This window comes from Leptidea sinapis, chromosome 34 (genome assembly GCF_905404315.1).
Source record: "Leptidea sinapis chromosome 34, ilLepSina1.1, whole genome shotgun sequence".
Lineage (NCBI taxonomy): Eukaryota > Metazoa > Arthropoda > Insecta > Lepidoptera > Pieridae > Leptidea > Leptidea sinapis.
The window spans coordinates 969,834-983,690 of NC_066298.1; the positions used below are offsets into that span (position 1 = coordinate 969,834).

The 13,857-nt window shown below is 34.8% G+C and overlaps 1 protein-coding gene across 1 annotated transcript in view; it reads left to right on the forward strand.

Moving 5' to 3' along the window:
• The window catches only part of LOC126974866 (serine/threonine-protein kinase NLK), a 176,497-nt gene that overhangs the window by 82,701 nt on the left and 79,939 nt on the right, over nucleotides 1-13,857 (forward strand).

Below are 13,857 nucleotides of genomic sequence, written 5' to 3' on the forward strand. Positions count from 1 at the left end.
AAGAAATCGTCTGCAAAGCTACTGCTGTCACGTTGCAGCTGCAAAATTGTTTGATAGAGGGCCGGTTATACAACAAAATCTTTAAGTAAGTATATAAAACTTGAATAACCTTAAAACTGTGGTTCAAAAGCGGATAAGAAGTTCTTTATGTATTCAAACGTTAACCGGTTGTGATTTTATTTCGGTTTCCCAGCTTTGTTCAGATATATATCCAATGACCTTACCGTCATCAATGCGACCCGCTGATCTGTATTGACGTTTGCGATATAAACTCGAGCACGTTCTGCGCTAAAACTCGTTCTAGTTTGACGAGTTGGATACATATTGATGAGTGGGCAGCGCTGTGAAGGTGTGGCCAATCTTGTCTTCATTAGTGTTGTCATTTGTGACGCAAACTATCCAAATTGTGGTATTTTTATGGAAGTTTAGGACAAACGAGCTTACCCGATGGTTTGTAATCACCTTAGCCCATACTCTCTTGTATAACACAAGAGGAATCACAACAGCGTTGCCGACCATGTAAAACGTCGAATAAACGTACTTATGAATTTGAAAACGGAAAACAATATTGATACGTGGCGGGCGAGGGTTGAACCAAAGGCTCCGTGGTGAGAAGTAACGGCTTAACTTATTGTGTCACCGACGCTTCAAAGGAGACGGATACCCTTTCATACATTATTGGGCCAAGATGTAAAAGGATAAAATTGGTGTTAACAAATAGCTTATAAATTTAAAAAGCATCACTAACAATTTGAGGACTTTTGGCAATCTGAAAGCAGAGTTATAGGAGGTTTAGTAAAATTGAGGTTATGCAATATGTGGGCAACAATCTATATTAAAACAGCTGATTTTTGAAATGCGATTGTTTTTTGTTGTACGATAATGATCGTACTAGTTTAGCAATATCAGAAGTCAAATAGAAACAAGGAAAATATCAATAAACAACGGGAAACACTCAAATGACAAATCGCGTACGTACACACAAACGATACAGCAAACGCGTGATTGACAATTGACATTCTAGACAATTCTGTAGCTGTCACTGTCAGCACAGGTTAAAAATACAGAACGATATTCAGAATCGACTTTTTCTTTGATCGATTTCTTTGTATGTAATATTAAGTTGATATTTCTTTTTAACTAAAGACATTATATTATGTTAATAATAATGTATTTTTTTAGGTACTTTTATTGAATCAATCATCTGGTGCAAGTGGTTTTGGGTTAAATTGTATTACTCATTCACATTAATCGATTATACTAATCGATATTCCATTTTAATCGTGAATTTTAAGATAATGAAATCTTAGTTTTAAGATTTCTCGTTTTCTAGATTGTGAATCAGGGTAATTTTCTATATTTTGAAATAGCAAAATTAGACAATTTTTTTAAACCATATCTCAACTTATTACATTTTGGCCCAGGAATCCCCGTCTCCTCTTAGTGTTGGTATTCGATGAAAATAAACAAGAAAGCTTTCTATGGAGATCTGCAATACTATAAGTCCTGTGGAGCCGTTTACGGCCTTCGACGTAAAGAGTATATTCTTAACTTAAAGTTTCTCGTATCAAATTCAAATTCGTATATTTTTATGCAAAATAAAATCCTTTATTTAAAGTCAAATAATACTACCCATTCGGAAATGAATGTCTCAGACCTGACCAAACTCAGTTGAGCTTTTTTTTGAATAAAATTTCAATACAATCAAATTTATAATTTAAATACTTGGCCTTAACTAATTATATATTTAATACATTCCTTAATCGTAGTAGTAATATACAGAATATGTTAACTTGAGTAATGATTTACTGGAAAGAACGTTTGACGCAAAATTTATACTATCGAAATATTATGAATTGGAGTCTATTAATCTAATCCAACTAATCTTCCTTTGAAAGCGTTGCATCACAAGTAAAAATGAATCACGTTTAATAAAACACACCTAAAACGTGTGTCTGTATTGCTCTAACAAGTAGTGTACTCGATTATCGTGTTCGTAGCAGTCGTTGCATCACTAGCTCCGAGTCTTGTCTACAACTATTTGTTTACGAGCTCGATCAGCTGTTTCTGACGAGTGCGTGCGTCATCGCTCGCGGCGTATACGTCATGCACTCGCGAATCTCGATTCACTCGTCGACGGAGAGACGAGTCGATTACGAGTTCGATTGTTGCTATTCGTCGCCTAGTTTTGAATCGTTATTTAGATTAAACGGAGGTTAGTAGTGTAGTGATTTTAACAGCTTTTGAAATATTTCAATTGAACTTTATTTTGATTCATTGGCTTTTTATATAAAATACTTAGGTACCTCGTTTGTGACCGTAGTTTTTTTATATATGTTTATACAGTTATATCAATTTCGTACATTTATTATGCTGTTTTAAATTCGTTCAGTCTAAATTTAATCAATGGCAAGACATATACATATAAAATAAAATTATTATCGTATGACCATTCCTGTTACTGTTAGTAACTTGAACTGTCTCGCTTGGTGTCGGAATGTTGAGTCTCGACTCTTGACATCAATGTGCGTTAGTGGTTTAGTATTCATACTAAGAAGCTAATCCCAAGCGTGGCTGACTTTTTACGACTTGTCAATCAAATTCGGTTACAGTAACAGTAGATTTGCTTTCCTTTTCTATCTTGCTGTATCTCCGTTAGAGGTGTTCTTCGCTGTCGCATGCATCGTTAGTCTATACGCTAGTACATTGTAAGTCTATGGTGTCAGGTGTGTGGCAAGGCGAGTAAAAGAGATGGAAGAACTTTCGTTGGCTTTCATTCGCTATATGTGGACAAGGGCTAAAATATAGACATAAATACATCAGCTCATATTACAATAACTTATTAATAGCATATAACTCACGTATACTTATATATTCCAACAAAAAGACCCTTCTATTAAATAATTTAAAGGCAAATGTCATTCAAGTCTTATAAATATATATGTATACGTATAAGTTCGATCCAGAAAGTTTCGATGTTACCCCAACCAACTATGTCAAAGCTGTTGTACATACATTTGGAAGCCCCACGCTCCAGGGAACAGGGAAATGAGGGCGTGTGACGAGAACATTTAGGTTAAGTTGGGTTCACCGTACAGCTCTGACGTAAATAAGGCTTTTATGGTGTCGATGCTTCGTGTTAAGATGTAAGATACTATTGATGTTTTGACTTATATTTCAATGGATTCCTTTCGTGTTTGTTTTTGTTTACATTTACGAGTGGCCGGTTATAGGAATGTGCAACATGATATCATGCAACCAATGAAAAAATTAATACCTACTCATAATTACTGCAAGTGTATTGTTAAGAAACCTTCAATAAATTGATAAAATATCATCCTTATCGCAAAGCCAACAAATATTTATAAATTTTCACACATGCATGCACATTGCACACATGCCTTTGGCCGTATTACATAATATAATACTGACATATTTTTACACAAATTATCTTGCAACTAAACTAGGCATAGCCTGTACTATGGGTACAAGACAACGAAATATTTAATACAATATACTTACATACATAAAAAAACATACATAATACCTATAAAAATCCATGACTCGGAAACAAACATCCATATTCATCATATAAATATTTCCACCTGCTGGGATTCAAACCCGGGACCTCAAGTACAGTCGGCAGGGTGAATAACTGGGCTATGTGGGTGGTATAACGGGCACAATTTCAAAATATCAGTATCTAACTCGAGACCTCCGTTCTTTGTAGATCCTTTTTGCATATCTTCATATTTGAAAACCCAGTGCATAGGCACCGCGCTGGTGAATCATTCAGTAGGTACAAGTCATTATTATATTATGCGTAGACTAATAGAAATAACAATATTCAGTTTCAAGCAATTCGAGTGCGTGTTGTGACGGCATTGTTTTTGTGCCATTAATTATTAGCTAATGGTCGCACACCGCCGCGGCCGCTGAGTGCTGAGTGCTGACTGCTGACGACTTCCTGGCAGTGTCACGTTACAACACATAAACGGGCGTGGTAGCAAGTAGAGAAATAGACGTATCAGCTATAATAATAATCATTGTTTCTTCTGTCGCTTCATAGATGTAGGTACTTACTTCTAAATAATTCTTGAGTGTTCTTGCAGCTGAAATGCTTTTCGGCCTAACGGACTTTGTTAAAAGTTATTCGGTGTTCTAAGGGAGGACAAACTAGCGTACGAATTACCCGGTGTTAAGTGATCACCGCCGCCCATATTCTCTTGCAACACCAGAGGAATCATAGTTTACATTTACAATTGTACCCAATCGGTGGCCTGCAAACCACTTCTTGTTTCTTGTTTTTTTCTTTTTCAGAGATTTTTCGCATCAGAATATTAACCTCGAAGCTTCACCCATCTCATATTCAGATCTTGTTAGTTATTGTTCAGATAACTTTTCACTTTCATTTAAGTAAAGTTTCAAATTCCAAAGTAAAACTATAACGAGGTTTTTTAATTGTGTAGTTTTAGTGTCTCACATATATCATTTTCTTAAAAATGGCAAACTCGCAAAGACTTGAGAATTAAGATTGACAGAATTCGTAATATTAACATTTCCATATTCTGCTCTTAATCTACTAGTCTATTACTTATCCGTGGTTACTTTTCAAGGGGCTTTATTCTTTTTATTTCATTTTCGTATCTGGCTTTGTGCTACGTGTTCATTCCTTTCCATTTCGTGATATTATTATGTAGAACACTTGCACATTGCAACTTCATCCGCTGTAGCTTCTACGCGGTGCGCAATCAAAGCGAATCAAATTTAAAAAATATATTTTCTTCATGTCCTCTCATACATTTTTCAGTTGCTCCAGTTATTATTAATTTCCAAAAAAATTTGCTGTACATTTTCGTTGATTCTACGTTTTATTGTATGCAGTTATAACATCTAGCACCCCTTGATTCAGTAACAGAAGACGAAACGTGCTATTCGCACATCACGCCAGTTATGTTTTGTGAACAGCTGTGGATTTTTTTTTATAAAAGAGCAAACGGGCAAGATGGAGAGAGATGAGGCAACTGCCGATATGGACATCCGCAACATCAGGTGTCAAGAGATGCGTTACCGGCCTTTTAGGTGGGGAGTATGCTCTTTTCTTGAAGGTCCCTAAGTCGTATCGGTTCCGGAAAACCGTAGCCGGTAATTTATTCCACAAAGTAGATTGTTACCTTGTCGGATTTTTTTAATAAAACATCCTATTAAACAGGAAAATACTTAGTAACATTATAATATTATTAATAAGACAAGGAAAAATTACAATGCCAAGTTCGAACAACTCCGATTAACGGCTGATTTATATTTTCAGCTTAATTTGCGATCCTAGATTAATATTTATATCCTTTCTCGATTTTGGCGTGACATATTTACATTTTTAGCTGGCTATTTGTATGAATGTTGGAGACAAGCGATTTGTATACTATATGGAATTCGAAACGAATGGTGACATATTGAAATGCAAATTCAGGATTGATTGACATATAATCTGAATTTCAAATAATATTTTATAGAGAATTAATATAGAAAACGACCTTTAGGGGCTTGGCATCTTTAAATTGAGATTACCCGTGTAAATACGTACCTACATAAGTAGTTTTTTTTTAAATCGAAGAAACTTTTTTAATCACAACTCACACAACAACATTATATTAAGAGCGGCAGGCATTAAACTTACAGTATGAAAAAGGTCAGCACTAAAATATTTATTCGAATAATTCCATCATTTTCTGTGGATAAGTGCACAGTTCCCTATTTCTCTTTTTGGTCACACACGCCGATTTTTTTTATGAAGATAAGGGACTAGACCATCAGGACGTTCAGCTGATGGTGATTAATACGCCCTGCCGATCACAATGCAGTGCCGCTCAGGATTCTTGAAAAAACCCAATAATTCTTAGCGGCACTACAATTGCGCTCGTCACCTTGAGACATAAGATAAAGCCTCATTTGCCCAGTAATTTGACTAGCTACGACGCCCTTCAGACCGAAACACATTAATGCTTACACATTACTGCTTCACGGCAGAAATAAGCACCGTTGTGGTACCCATAATCTAGCTAGATGTTACACATCAATAATCTCTAGCACTTAACACCTCGTTTATTATTTTTCGCAACGCTCGTCGGAACGAACAACAAATCCACCTTCAAAATAAAACACGTGTGCTCGACATTGACCGACGAATATTCGTCAAAAAAATCGTGGCATTCGAGCAACATTGACACACTTTACCGATGGCATCCTGTGGCGCGACCAACAAATATTTTTGTTATTTTTAACTCTGCCTGCCTTTTCAATTTGCGTTTGAGGTGTTTTTATTTTCGTGTATGTGTTTGTTACACGGTTCGTTATGTCGTTTGGTGTTATCGTAACTATTACAATTCGGTAAAATTAATACAATTAACAGAATGCATACATTCATAATTTTATAAAAAAAATATAATCTATTATGTTACTTACGAAATTTCTAGAAGTTCAAACATTACAATAATTATTTCGTTTTCCCAGTTCTTGTAATTGAATAATATCACAGCAAAACTCATACAGAATTTATATAGAAATTAAAATTGAAATAAAATATTAAGTATCACAAATCCAAATAAAAACTATCCTATCTCTCAAGTTGGATTAAACTGCATATAAAGTGGTAAAATTTGGTTTTTCAATAGGTTTAGTAGCTTAGGGTCGCGTACAAACAACGTAACCCGAATTTTTTATATAGAAAGACTAGCTGACCCAGCAAACGTTGTATTGCCGATATTAAAATCGCGATACAAAAGTAACTGTTGATCGTAGATGGGTGAAAATTTGAATTTGTATGTATTTTATAATGCTGACTCATAATCAAACAAATTTAAAAAAAAATGTCAAAGAAATTTAAAAAAAAAATCGTGTGGACCACCCTTAACATTTAGGGGGATGAAAAATAGAATATGTTGTCCGATTCTCAGACCTACCCAATATGCACTCAAAATTTTATGAGAATCGGTCAAGCCGCTTCGGAGGAGTTCAAAGTTTAACACCATGACACGAGAATTTTATATATTAAGAAGATTAAAAAATCAGTCAGCTTAGCATTATCGTATTAGCATTTAATATTTGCCAGAAAATGTGCGATATCCAGAAATCATTACGGCTCAAATTCACCTATCCAACTTGTTTTAAAACTACACTGGCCTTCAAAAGTAAGTATCACACTTTTAAAATTGGGATACCGTTTTAAGTTCACAAGATATGCTTTCGAAATAAAAAGGACTCCAAAGAGAATTTAATTTTGTACATAAAAACTTTATAGTTGGTAACCTTCTTTTAAGAATTGGCTGAAAAAAAACTTCAAAACCAAAACCATTCCTTTTTCAAAGTGGACGTTTCCGAATTACAATAGTCACACACATTCACATTTTTCTATCTTTTTTAAATTTTTTTTCAAGATCGATGGGTCTTGTTTTAAAAATTTATGCTAAATAGCACATAGCATTTATTTATCATGCCTCTTTCAGTTGAAAAATGTGCTAGGATCATGGCTTTTCTGGAACTAGGCATCAGTATGCGTCGCACTGCAAGAATGGTGGGTGTGACGACCGAACGGTCCAGAAGGTAAAGCGAAGGTACGAAGAGACTGGACACCATCTGAGGAGACCTTGTAATGGCAGACCCAGGTGTACCAGTGCCCGAGAAGATCGTTATATTATTTCCACTGTGTTAAGAAATCGCCACCAAAATGCAGTTGAAGTCCAGCAACAGCTATTTCAGACCCGGAGTAGTCCACATTAGTGACAGTGCAGTGAGAAGAAGACTTGCTGAAGCAAATTTGAAACCCCGAAGACCAGCGAGTGGCCCAAAACTCGAGAGACAGCATCGAGTAGCGAGACTGCGATACGCCCGTGAACACATGCAGTGGGATGAAGAAGAATGGTCAAGAATTTTGTTTGCAGATGAGTCTCGATTCTCCCTTTACACTTCTGATGGAAGGCGAAGTGTTTACAGGCGACCTGGTGGGCGATACCTTCAAGCCTGCATCTCAGAAAGAGTCCAATACGGTGGAGGCAGTGTACATGTATGGGCTGGCATATCTTCAGAAGGACGCACAGAGCTAGTAGCCATAGAAAATGGCACCCTCACTGGGCAAAGATATGCTCAAGAGATTCTCAATGAGTATGCAGGGCCGTATTTAGCAAATATGGGTGATGGATCGATGCTGATGCATGATAATGCCCGGCCACACACGGCTCATATCGTACAAGAGTATATTCAGGAAGTCGGTATCAGCGTGATGGCATGGGCATCAAGAAGTCCTGATCTCAACCCGATTGAACACGCCTGGGATGAGCTTGGGAGGCTAGTCAGAAATCGCAGACCACCACCTACTACCCTCAGGGCACTAAAGCAGGCCCTGGTAGAAGAATGGGGGAATATTCCCCAACATCGGCTCCGAAACCTAGTGTTCAGTATGCCAAACCGGCTCGAAGCTGTAATCAGAGCTCGAGGAGGCAATACCAGTTATTAAAAATTAAATAACATGTAATACATTTTAGTTGAATTTTTTTACACTAAACTAAAAATGTCTATTTTCATTGTTTTATCTTTTTTAAGTTAAAAATGTTACTAATGTATAATTTTAGTTTCTAAGAATTAAAGCCTATAAAATTTGCAACAAAACGTTTTTAATCTTAAATACTCTACCTTCTATAGTTAAGAAAAAAAAATAATTTGAAAAGTGTGATACTTACTTTTGCAGGCCAATGTATTTATAAATAGTAAATTCAATAGTAATAGTTTTTTAGTCTATGTGCAATTTATTACATTGGCAATTTAAGAAATTGTTTTTCAAATCTTTTAATTTGGTTTTATCTTAACTGATAAACTTATAATAAAAAAGGCAACGGTATGCACACGTATAAGTTAGATATGTAAGTATTAAATATTAATTTAAAACAATAAAAGTGGTTATATAAGGTTTGATATAATCCATTCGGCACATATTTCGCCCCTGCACTATGCTTCTTCAGGTGCGGTTGGTTCGCCAACTCTGGAACGCCCGATAATAGCCAGTCTGGTTCCAGAGCTTGAACTTAGCAAAATTAACACTTTAGATTTGTTATATTCTAAAATTCATATTAATTATTTTATGTGTGTTTCTTCGCAAGGGATTAACTCAAAAACAACTTAATCTATGTATTTAAAAACTATTTCACCTATGGTTATACTTATTTTATTTAAAAAAAAACTTGATACTTTTGAAGGTTTCAATTATTTTAGAAGATGTTAAAATGTTCAATGTGCTTAGGTATTTTTTTATTTGACTTGATATGTTATTGTTTTCAAATAATATATATATATTTTTATGACAATTAATACGCCCTGCCTATTACAATGTAGTGTCATACATAAAATGCTAATCTACAATTCCGCTCGTCTCCTTGAGACATAAGATTTTAAGTTTCATAATGTTAATAATAATGTTTGAATTAATTAATAACAATATACATTAATTTAATGATGTCCAGTAGGTAGCTAAATGTAAAAAGTATTATATTATCTTGATCGATGTTATAGCACTGTTCGTGTGGGAGTCTAACTCGTACTTGACCTATATTTTAAGATAACCATGTCATTTGTACCGGGACCCATTCCCGAGGGAATCTGCCGCTTTACATCATGTTTCATGATCATTACCTACTTTCACTAGGGGGAGGCTCCTTTGCACAGTATGCCGGCTAGATTATGGAGACCATAACGGTGCCTATTTCTGTCGTGAAGCAGTGATGTGTAAACTTTAGTGTGTTTCGGTCTGAAGGATGTTAGTTAAATTACTAGGCAAATGAGACTTAACATCTTATGTCTCAAGGTGACGAGCGCAGTTGTAGTGCCGCTCAGATTTTTTGTGTTTTTCAATAATCCTGAGCAGCACTACATTCTAATGGGCAGAACGTATCAATTACCATCAGCTGAACGTCCAGCACGTCTCGTCCTTTATTGTCATAAAATAAATATATTTTAAAACAATATAAGAATATATTATTGGCAAAAAAATGTGAAGTTGGTGCCAAGTTAAACAAAAAAATGACTAACCACATTGAACATGTTAATATCGTCTAATATAGTTCAAACCTTCGTAAACATTTCATCCATAACGTTCACGAAGGGCTTAACATTATAAGAACATAGTTGTTAGCTTGACCTTATTGCATTTATCGTAAGTGTATCTTATTTTAATGAAAAGAAAATAAGTGCCACAGGTGAAATAACTTTTAATTATATTAGAGCGTGATTAAAAACTGAATAAACTTCATGAAATCCATCCAATAGTATAATACCAAGTTAAATGTATTCCTGAACATTGTTAATGGTTCTGAGGCGATGCGATAAGACAGGAAACCTGTTTTGTGTCAAGTACCTACTTATATAAACTCCCATTAATGTATATTCTATAGGTATCTACATCTAGGTATAATAAGGTCGTAACAAAGTCAAACCATTGAGTATTTTTTTTTAATATCGTTTATTGCTCGGTAAGAGTACTGAATATCTTCTTAATATATATAAATCTCGTGTCACAATGTTTGTCCTCAATGGACTCCTAAACTAATGAACGGATTTCAATGGGGATTACTTCATGGAGTGCAGTTTAGTCCAACTTAAGAGATAGGATAGTTTTTATTTCGATTTGGGACCCATAATTATTTTTATTTCCAATATTTGTTTTGTTTGGACATATTTTCTGTGAGAGTATTTTTGACGCGCGGTTTGACAGTTCTGCTGTGAAACAATTTCATTATAACAACAAGGAGCATATTATTATGTTACAATGAAGAATTATTGACAAATTCATCAAAAACTGTATTTTATTTATTATGTACAGAACAACGTCTGTCTGGTCAGCTAGTATTTAAATAAAATTTTATGAATTTTAACAAGAGGTCATGTCATATACAGGCTGTTAGCTAAATACAGACATAGTATTTCAACTGTTTTATAGCGTCCCCGGACGGATCCCAAGCCCAATGGTGTCGTAGGAGGCGATTAAGAGCATTTACCAGTGGGAGGCTCCTTTGCACAAGAGGCTAGATTATGGTTACCAAAACGGCATCTGTTTCTGCGGTGTAGCTGTAATGTGTTAGCATTGTTGTGTTTCGGTCTGAAAGAAAGTGAAATTAATAGGCAAATGAGATTCAACATGTTACGTCTCAAGGTGACGGGCGCAATTGTAGTGCCGCTCAGAATTTTTGCTTTGTAAAGACTCTTGAGCGGCACTGCATTGCAATGGGCGTGGCGTATCAAATACCATCAGCTGAACGTCCTGCTCAGAAAAATAAGAAGTAAGGAGGAGGGGGTTTTTATTGTTTTATCATTTTTTAAGTGCGTGTGTACCTGCCTTATTTTTTGTGTCAAGTGCGAATCAATTAGACGATAGGACTTAAGTATGTTTCAAACATGGTCAAATATTGTATGTATTAATGTAGGTAGCAGCTGGTATACTTTGTAGCTGTCCACTGTTGCTGTCTGTGCGTCACTACGTCGAGTGTCGGTGTCACGTCCCCCGGCCGTGGGATTGTGGAAATGAGATTTATATCAGAAACCAGCTGCGGCGCTAATGCAGCCTTAAGGCGATGCCTCCGCCGAAACGTGGTTCTGTGAACCCATTTAGAAGATTATTTCTCGATATTGCAAGATAAAATATAATAATATCTGTTCACATCGACAAGCTTATATGTTTGTAGTTGTATCACATAGATTTCTTGTTACCAGCCATATTTATATGTACATCAAACTTTTAACATAATACCTATATTACAAAAATCTATTTAAAATTAAATCAAACTTATGGATTTAATTATTATTTCTGTATTATCACATATAATTTGACTTTGTTTTGCACTCATAAGTGTTGAGTTATATTTTATACTGGGAATTGTATTATATTGCGACTTTGCATCGTTTATTTTGATGGCACAAGGCGTGGAACCATTTCAAAGTAAATTTTTTTACAATATTGGCTTTACAAAAATATGACAGATTATTATTGCATCACATATTCATTTAATAAAGTTTGTTTTAATGCATGAAAATGTTTTTATTTATCGACAGCTGTATTTGGTCGTTGAAAATTATTCTAGAGTACCCAAAACATAGCTTATCCGTGAAACAAGAACCGTAAGTCACCGAGATCAACAGCTTAACATGGCCTAAACAACGCTGTACGAATAACATAAATGTGAGAGTTTTAATAGAAGGGATTTTGTTTCTGAAATATACCTCCACATGGAGGTACCTAAATAATAGGTATATCGTTGGAAAGGTCTGGATGAGAATAGTTTAAAAACGTCTCTAGTTTGGGTTTCTGGGTGGTCGGGATCAAAAGCTATTTAGGTTCAAAGATTTCCGATAGAGTTACATTGAAAATGAGGTTTGATTACCAGGCATGCATGCACGGGCAGGAGATACGCGAGAGACGAGTTACTGTAGATCATCACTAGTTTTTTCATATAAAGATCGATATAACTAATTAGGATAGGATAAAATTTAGTATTTAGAAGTAAAGTTATGAATAAATACTATATTATTACCCGTAAATTAACAATATTCCGTGAGGTTTATTGTTTATTTTGCTTAACAAATATGGAGGCCATAAAACAATTTTTATCAATGGAAGGGTTCTTAGTACAGGATACGGCTAGAGTTAATAAATTAAATTCGTGTTAACGCCATAGTTTAATAAAATTTTATTATTATTATTCAGTATTAAAATACTTACAGCAAATTCAAGCTCAAATAACCTTCTTGTAATGATATGGTAAGGTGTACCTATCTAGATAAATTTTGTAAAAAGTATTATTATAATAAATGTATCAACTGCAATTTTTTTTGGGGAAAATATTTCTTCTGATGTCCTGCGGATATGTAGCGAAACTTCATAATCATTCAAATAATCCCTTATAAGGTTTTGTTGTGTCTGTTTTGTTAACTCTATTTGGACTGAGACAATGGCAGGATACAATAAACGACAAGTCACATTTATAACAAGTTCAACAACCACAATACTTATTCGATTATAATTTTGCTGTTATATGCTGCATATAGGCGGTTATTAAAGGCAAATATATATTATACATACAAGATTATGTTATGGCAGTCGTAATCAGATTATATAATTTTTTTAAAAGAGTGCATAACAGAATACGGGAGAGTTTCTTCTCTCTAAAAGCGCCATGTATTTCCGTAGTGGTGTTTTAGTTATGCGGCTCCGCTATTGATATATGTAGCTATGGCTGTCTATAATAAGTAAATTGTAGATATTTGTAATTTTCTTGAATCTGCAATAACTGATGCAGTAGAATTTTGCATTTCCATTATTCACATATATACACGTGAACATACATTACATCTTCAATAACCACCCTGATAAAATGTGCCCTCGGAGTTTCACCACGTTTAATTTAAAAGAAATCTGAATGCCCATGTAAATTTTTATTCTCGGTAAGGCTTGTTCACGTCACAGCCCTCCCTCGTGTTCGTGTATTACTTCGTTCATATTTTATATTATTATTGTAAAGTATTGCTGATCTTGCACAAAACTGTATATCAAATAAAAAATATAATTTAATTCACTTTAATTTCGAGAGATTATGAGTTTATCGATGTGTAGAACTACTTTATAGCTGTATGTATAGTAGAGACTTATCTGTGCATACATTTATATCGTAAGCGTGACATGAAGTATTTTATCAAAAACAAATTAAAGCATGTTGTACTTATATGTATAACGGAGGACTATATATTTTTGTCTGTGTGTCTATTCGTCGAGATATGCGATCTCAGAAACTGCGAAGCGTATTTAAATTCGGTTTGCAGTGA